The sequence below is a fragment of the Dipteris shenzhenensis genome, chromosome 13 (assembly GCF_047967505.1).
Source record: "Dipteris shenzhenensis isolate YYH24624 ecotype China chromosome 13, Dip_SZ_1.0, whole genome shotgun sequence".
Taxonomy (NCBI): Eukaryota; Viridiplantae; Streptophyta; class Polypodiopsida; order Gleicheniales; family Dipteridaceae; genus Dipteris; species Dipteris shenzhenensis.
Genome location: NC_141608.1, coordinates 36,733,542 through 36,742,133, shown reverse-complemented (window position 1 = coordinate 36,742,133; position 8,592 = coordinate 36,733,542). Strand labels below are relative to the sequence as shown.

At 43.6% G+C, this 8,592-nt stretch overlaps 1 pseudogene; it reads left to right on the top strand.

The window, feature by feature from the left end:
* Window positions 1–6,652: 6,652 nt before the first annotated feature.
* On the top strand, window positions 6,653–7,714 carry LOC147895361 (tubulin alpha-1 chain pseudogene; annotated as a pseudogene).
* Window positions 7,715–8,592: the final 878 nt, after the last annotated feature.

The following is an 8,592-nucleotide window of genomic DNA, read 5'->3' as shown; positions in this document are numbered from 1 at the left end:
GTTGGGACTTCGCATACACAAAAAGAATGATTCAAGAGATTGAATCGCTATGCCACAATCTCTTTTGCCTCTCTTTGCTGCATAAATACCACTATAGATCTTCAAATTTGATGAATATGCGTGCTCTAGAGTAACCTGCATGGCTTCTTTGTCTTTTTTATTAACAAAAATGACAATGTTGCAAATTGCCACTTTGCTAATGGATATCATCGCTAGAAACTTCATTGATAAAGAATAGTTGTGGCTTATCCCATGCTGACTCATTCTTGATGAAGTCATCTTCTGAGACTCCCCTAAAGTTCACAAGATTTCCAAACTCTCCGTGCACTCAAGGCTTGTGTTTCATCATCCTTAGTTACATCCACCATTTCTTGCTCTAGAAGTTTGCACTCATGTTCTACACATTTGTGACAGTGTGCCTGTTCTTCTTGTCCCTGCATCGAAGTTTGAGCTTTTTGATCTCCTTCATGTGAAGATCCTTGAATATGAGGAGCATATTGTGCATCCTAAAAGTACTCAAACATTATCTTTGCATGCATCCTTTTTGCCACCACACTAGGAAATTACTCCCAAGTATATGCAAGAGTCTCCAATGCACTTTGCAGCTCTGGAAACTTTGATGGTAGAGGAGGAGGCATCACATGACAAAATATGAAGAGGGGAGAGGAGAAGAGTGGAGATGAGGAGAGAGGGCACAGCTAGAGAGCACACCACAAATGACTAACTGTACACTAGAATTAGTTGAAAAAATAGAATATATACAAACCCTTTTAGGGTTAGGGTTAGGGGATCTAACCCTTTCCTTTATAGCACTCTATAAGGTTAGTGCTATGCACATATGATCACGTGATGGTGCTATGCACACATGATCACATGATGTTGAGCGTGAACTCTCAACACCTTTCCTCAAGATCAACATCATGAAGTAGGCCTTCTCTCAAGATTATGATTCTGGGGAATCGAAGAAGGACTGAGCATTACATTCCATCACACCCCTTTAATGGGAATGTCCTTCCTCTGCATCAAACCAAGAGCTAGTCGGTGTTTCTCGAATAGCTCTTTACCGAGTGGTTTGGTAAAGATGTCTGCAACATTTTCTTTGCTATCACAATGCTGCAGTGTGATGTCACCAAGTAACACTCTTTCTCTGATGAAGTGCTCTCTGACATCAATGTGCTTTGTCCTGGAGTGATATACTGGATTTTTGGCCAATGCTTGAGCCGATTGATTATCACAGTATATTGTTGTTGGCTTTGACTCATCAAAGTAATCTGTTTCTGACAATAGTCTTCTGAGCCATATAGCCTCACATGCACCTGTAGTGAGTGCTCTATATTCTGCTTTAGTCGAAGACAAAGAAACAGTTGGCTGTTTGTTTGACAACCATGATATAGCACCTTGACCAAGAAAAAATGCATATCCCTGTGTCGATCTCCTGGTCTCATGATCTCCGGCATAGTCACTGTCACAGTATCCATGAAACTATGGATGACTTCCTCTGTATTCTATCCCAAACTGTCTTGTACCTCTGATGTATCTCAAGACTCTTTTGGCTGCATTCCAGTGAGACTGTTTTGGATTTGCCATAAACTGTGCTAGTGAGCTTACTGCATAACAAATATCTGACCGTGTGATTGTCAGATATATAAGAGATCCAATGAGTTGCCTATAGTATTTGTCATTGACTGTAGGCTTTTCTGAATCTTTAGTAAGTTTCAAACTCTGTTCCATGGGAGTGGCTACAATCTTGCAATCTGCCATATGAAACTTCTTCAGGAGACTGTCAACATATTTGAGCTGACTCATGAATGTGCTATCTGAATCTCTCCAGAACTCAATTTCAAGACAATAGTGCATAAGTCCAAGATCTTTCATGTCGAACTCTGCAGATAAGTCTTGTTTTAGTTTTCTGATGAAGCTATCCTTGCTTCCTGTCACAATCAGATCATCTACGTATAAAAGTGCAATAGTAATATCTTCCCCTTGAACTTTGTAGTAGAGAGTATGATCTGCATTGGACTTCATGTATCCCAGATCAGCAAAATACGTGTCAATTCTGCTGTACCAACTTCTGGGTGCTTGCTTTAAGCCGTAGAGACTTTTCTTGGGATGGCAAACCTTGTTCTCCTTTCCTGGTTCAACATAACCTACGGGTTGTTGCATGTAGACTTCCTCATCTAGATAACCATTGAGAAATGCATTCTTGACATCGAGCTGATACACATTCCATTTGCTGAGTGTCGCTAGTGATATCAAGAACCGTATGGAATCCATCTTTGCTACTGGAGCATAAGTCTCATCATAATCTTGGCCATATTGTTGTGCAAATCCTTTTGCAACTAATCTGGCTTTGTATCTCTGAATACTGCCATCTGGATTGTACTTCACTTTGTATACCCATTTGTTGGCTATGGCCGCCTTTCCTGGTGGAAGGTCGCATAATTCCCAAGTGTTATTTTTATACAAAGCATCCATTTCTTCATTCATAGCAGTTTGCCATTCTGGCTTATCTACTGCGTCTTCGAAATACACTGGCTCTTCTGTAGCCATGATGGTAGTCATAAGAGCATAGTTGGTGGTTTCCACCTGAATTGCTTTGCCTTTCTGAGCATATGTCAATCTGGCTGGTGGTCTGCTTTCCCTAGTAGACCATCTGAGCTGCTGTGGCGCTGCTTGGGGTGTTGCTGGAAATTCTTGCTCTTCTTCATCAACCTGTTCTGTAGATGACTGTGAAGTCGATGCTTCTATTTCCTGTGTAGGTGAGGTTTTCCATTCTGATTCCTCATCAAAGATTAAATCTCTGGAGATAATGACTTTGTGGTTGATGGGATCATACAATTTGTATGCTTTGCTTTCTTCACTGTAGCCAACCATGATGCATTTGCGTGACTTCGCATCCAATTTCCTACGATGATCATCATGTATGTGGGCATATGCTATGCAACCAAATATGCGGAGATGCCCAATGCGTGGCTTGTGTCCAGTGAATGCTTCATAAGGAGTCATACCTTGTATCGGTTCGGTAGGAAGCCGATTAAGCAAATAGTTAGCTGTAGCTATTGCTTCTGCCCAATACTGATTCGGAAGATGCTTTTCACTAAGCATTGCTCTAGCACTGTCTGCTAAAGTCCCATTCTTCCTTTCAGCTCTTGCATTTTGCTGAGGAGTATCTGCACATGTGAATTGTCTTCGAATGCCATGATTTTTGCAAAAGTTCATGAATGCTGAAGACATGTATTCACCTCCTCTGTCCGATCTCATGACCTTGATCTTTCTGCCTGTTTGGTTTTCTACCATGGCTTTGAATTCTTGAAATCTGGCAAACACTTCAGATTTCTCTTTCAGAAAGTAGACCCAACAATATCTGCTGTAGTCGTCGATGAAGGTCAAGTAATAAAGTGAACCATTGATGCTGCGGGTCTGGGCATAACCCCATACATCTGTATGAATCAAATCAAGAATACCTCATGCACGAGAGATACTTCTGACAAAGTTGGTTCGCTTTTGTTTGCCGAAGCAGCATGCTTCACAAACTTTTCCAAGAAACTGTAGCTTCGGAATCCCAATTGCCATATTTTGATTCCTGAGATCTAACAAGTACTTGAAGTTGACATGACCATATCTCTTGTGCCATTTTGTAGATAGTGGCATTTGTTGCATTTGAGCTGACATGGCATGCTTATCTGGTACTGTAGCTAGCATCCTGTATAAGCGTCCTTCCTTGACACCTTTTGCTACTAGCTGACCTCTTTTGGATTTGTCTCTGATAGTGCATTCATCACCGTCGAAGATGACTTTGTAGTTGTGTTCCGTCATTTGACCTATTGACAAAAGGTTCTTGCTGAGCTTCGGAACATAGAGCACATCTTTGACTAATCCTTTTGTACCAGTGAAATTGTTCATAGGGATAACACTTGTCCCTTGAACCGGATTCGGTGTATTGTCTGCTGTGTAGATGACATTCTTTTGTCCTTCTAATGGCTTCATTTCTGTGAACCATTCCTGATGATTTGTCATATGAAATGATGCACCGCTGTCGATGTACCAAGGATCCTGTTCCACTTGGTCGACTTGATAGCTGAAATCCTCTTTGGGATTGAAATCAGTGTCTAGATGCATTGTATCAGTCTGATGCAATTCCTCACTTGCAAGAAACATATTGCCATGTTCATTTGCAAAATGACTATGACTAGAATGTCCACCACGATGATTTCCTCTTCCTCGGGAATTCCCTCGATTACTGCTGGATTGACCGCCTTGGTCGTACTGCTTCTTGCGGCAATCTCTTTCATAGTGTCCAAACTTGTGACAGTAGTTGCATTCAATGTTTGACACATTGGTGGATGCATTCCCTCGTCCTTGGAATCTTCCTCGATTGGAATGATTTCCTCTTTGCTGATTCTGATGTTGCTGAGGATGATGCTGATGCTAATGCTGATTTTGACCTCTGTTTCTGCCTTTGCCTCTGCTTCTGTCTGAAGCTGTGAATGCCTGATCATTAGAATGACCTTTATGTGCTTGAATGGCCTGAGTCCTGAGTTCTTCACCAAGTAGAAATGACTAAAGTTCTTCGAGTGTTGGAATTTGTCGTTGGATGGCAATACTCTGGACTAGATTCTCATATCCTTCTCCTAGTCCATTCAGGATTACTTGAACCATTTCTGCAGGATTCATAGTCTCTCCTGCTGCTGCAAGTTGATAATTGTTGTAGTCTTTGATGCGAAGTACATAAGCATGACCGGTTTCATTGCTATTGCGGAAACTTTGGTTGATCTGGTTTCTCAGGGTGAGAATCCTGGATGTGTTCTTGGACTCGTAGAGAGCTGCGAACATATCCCATGCTTCTTTTGATGTCTTAACTGTGTTGAGCTGTCCTAGCATGACATCTTGCACATTCTGCTTGATCAGGTGATAGGCATACTTGTCTTTCTTATCCCATTCTACTTGAGCTCGAGCAATGGCAGGATCTGCTACTGGTGCGGAAACTATTTGTGTAGATGTAGATCCCGATGTAGATCCCGTTGCTGGTGCTGTGACAACAAATGGAGTAGAGCTACTGGTGGCTGGATTGGCCAATGGTCTAGGTATAGATCCATCGACATACTCCCATTTGTCCTAAAGCACAAGAATGGTCTCCATTCGGTATTTCCATGTACCGTAATTGGAGTTTTCTAACTTAGCAGATGCCTCCAGATTGAGGTTGCTAGTCGACATGGTGCAAGAAATGTACTCAAAAAGTATCCTGGAAAACTCTGTATGAATCAACTGCAAATACACTAAAGATGCCAAGTGAAATCTCTGTACCATCGGTGAAGATAGAACTGCAGTATATAAGATCTGATCTGTGTTACAAGGCTTGTGGCAATGATGCCGGGAATAGCCAAGAGGCTTTACAAGGCTAAAAAAATGATGTGCACGATGCCGTGAGATAGCCAAATAGGCTTTACAATGGTGGCATGTGTGTGTGAAATTAAGTGCTATCTGCCCACTGAATCAATCTGCAATGCCTCTGAACTCTCAAGTCTGCTCACTGAACTGATGAACGTAAGGTTTCAGGTAATGTAATGATGTGAAATCGGATGTGAGCGTATGGACTGACTCCGAGTAGGTACTAGTCGGGAATTTCGGGCATGGCTTAGATTGGCAACTTGGGGAATTCAAAGCGTCCCCTCTATGGCGATCTAGTCTACTCTGATCTAGATCTAAACCAACCGTCGATCGATGAAAGAACATCAAATAATTCCTTTTCTTTTGTTCTTTTTAAGTGCTGGGTCAGATGCGTCGATGTAGAGGCAAATGTGCGTGAAGGAAGTGGTTTTGTCGGCGAGAATCAAATGTGAGTGTAACTTGCACCGAAACGTGCGCGTGATGTAACGAGCGCGTAGAGCACAAAAAAACGAGTGACTTTCCTTTTTGGAGCACCCTCAAATTCTTCCTAGATCAAGAGATACGACTTGATCTAGGTGGAGGGGCAAAAGGAGTGCAAATGGTGCTCAATGATGATGTGTCACTGTGAGTCACATGCAGTGATGATGTGGCACTCTGCTTAGCAAGAGGTGTGCCAGTGAAGCTCTGTGCTGAGGTGGCAGGAGTGTGCACATGCAGTGTGTGCACAGTGTGCCTAGCAAGGGACTGTGCCTACAGAGGGTCAGTGCTGACTAGACTGCTGAGGTGGCAGTGCTGAGGTGGCACTGATGACATGGCCTGATGATGTGGCCTGGTGACATGGCACTGATGATGTGGCAATGATGACGTGGCCTGGTGATGTGGCCTGGTGACATGGGCCTGGTGACATGGCACTGATGACGTGGCAAGTGACGTGGCCTGGTGACGTGGTAGGTGATGTGGCCTGGTGATGTGGCACTGATGATGTGGCAGGATGACGTAGCCTACTTACGTGGCACTGATGACGTGGTAGATAGGATTGCCACGTGTCACTTGGCTGACCACACCTCAATGTGGTGAGGTTGAGGATAAGATATCCTCCCTCGCTGCCACGTGGTGCTAGGAGAGCGACCGGAATCTTTTGAGATTCTGACAGAATCTAGGAAGATTCCGTCCGCCTGCGGATTTTCGTCGATGAGGAGAGAGGTCGCCTGGGTGCGTAGGAGCTTGTTGCAGCTGTTCGTTTGCTGAGCAGTCGTTTGGCGCTATGAAGGATGCCTTGGAGTACGTTGGGGAGTTGTTTCCAACAATGGAGTCTCTGATGGCTATACTCCATGATTTTAAGCATATCATTGCTTTGAAACAGAAACTTCAAATCGCTGCTACTGGTGTTGCTGAAATTTCACTCGATATTTGCAAGAATCTGATCTTTATGCTGTTCACAGATGTATTGTTATGTCTATGAATCGTTCGGTTCAAGAGAGTGCTAACAAGCCTCCTAATAAGGAACACGATTGGTTTTGCAACGGAGAATAATTTGCTCAATGATATCAATTATAGCGTTTATCCTCTCGAGGTTTGCAAAGAAGGTTCGTGTATTACTGTCTTGCTCATTTGTGCATCAGAGAAGGGCGTGAGCTTAATGTTTATAATGTTCTGCGTAGGGATTTCATCAGTGGGGTTGATGCTATGGGTGAATATCTCTAGTAAGTTGTGCCATTTCATTGTTGTTGTTTTGGTGTTGTCTGGGAACTCTACTGCCTCGAGCATGGCATCCAGCCCGATGGCCAGATGCCAAGCGATAAGACTGTGGGCGGTGGCGATGACGTGTTCAACACCTTCTTCAGCGAGACCGGGGCTGGCAAGCATGTCCCGCGAGCTATTTTCCTAGATCTCGAGCCCACTGTGATCGACGAGGTTCGCACTGGCACGTACAGGCAGCTCTTCCATCCTAAGTAGCTCATCAGCGGCAAGGAGGATGCCGCAAACAACTTCGCCCGAGGCCACTATACCATTGGAAAGGAGATTGTGGATCTCTGCCTTGACCGCATCAGGAAGCTAGCGGCGGACAACTGCACTGGATTGCAGGGTTTCTTGGTCTTTCATGCGGTCGGAGGCGGCACTTGGCTCCGGTCTTGCCAGTCTTCTTCTGGAGCGGCTCTCCGTGGACTATGGCAAGAAGTCGAAGCTGGGCTTTACCGTGTATCCTTCGCCTCAGGAGCTTTCGGACTCCTATTACAGGCCACTCAGGAAGCAATCGTATATCCGCCTCATAGTCTTGGAGTATCTTGACACAGAGGCAGCGAACCTGTGGTTGATGAAGTTGTAGAAGCCGCTAGAGCTCGCTATGCTTGTTGTAAGCTATGAGACTTGTTGTTGTATTCGAAGGGTAGCCACGAACAACTGCCATAAGCCCAAGCCATGAGCTTGCAGATAAGCTATAGATAGCCTCTCAATCAACAAAAAAATCTCTCTCTCTCATAAATCTCTTGGAGTGAACTCTGAAGGAGATCTCTCACACTATGAAGAATCTCTCTCTCTCTCTCTCTCTCTCAACTCAAGAAACACTCAATAAACTCTCTCAAATGACGGAAATCTCTCAAGAACAAATGACGGAAATTCTTTCATCAAAGAAGAAGTTCTCTCAACGGAAGAGACTCACAATCACTCAAGAGAACACTCAATCTTACAATCTCTCTCACACTCTCAAGAAACTCAATGTCTCAGCGGAAGACAAGGAAGCTCTGATACCATGACAAAATATGAAGAGGGGAGAGGAGAAGAGTGGAGATGAGGAGAGAGGGCACAGCTAGAGAGCACACCACAAATGACTAACTATACAGTAGAATTAGTTGAAAAAATAGAATATATACAAACCCTTTTAGGGTTAGGGTTAGGAGATCTAACCCTTTCCTTTATAGCACTCTATAAGGTTAGTGCTATGCACATATGATCACGTGATGGTGCTATGCACACATGATCACATGATGTTGAGCGTGAACTCTCAACATCACAAAGGTCTTTGAGTCTCTCCTTGACACAACAAAATGAAGACCGCCAACTTCAGGATCTGAACTCTTTGTAAAAATATCCATAAAAGTCTCTTTTGGCTCTATCATTATGCCTACTACAAGGCTTGAAGTCATATCTTTTTTGAAGAAAGTAGCATGCCATGGATCTTCAACATCATTTAACTCCCTTTTTGAC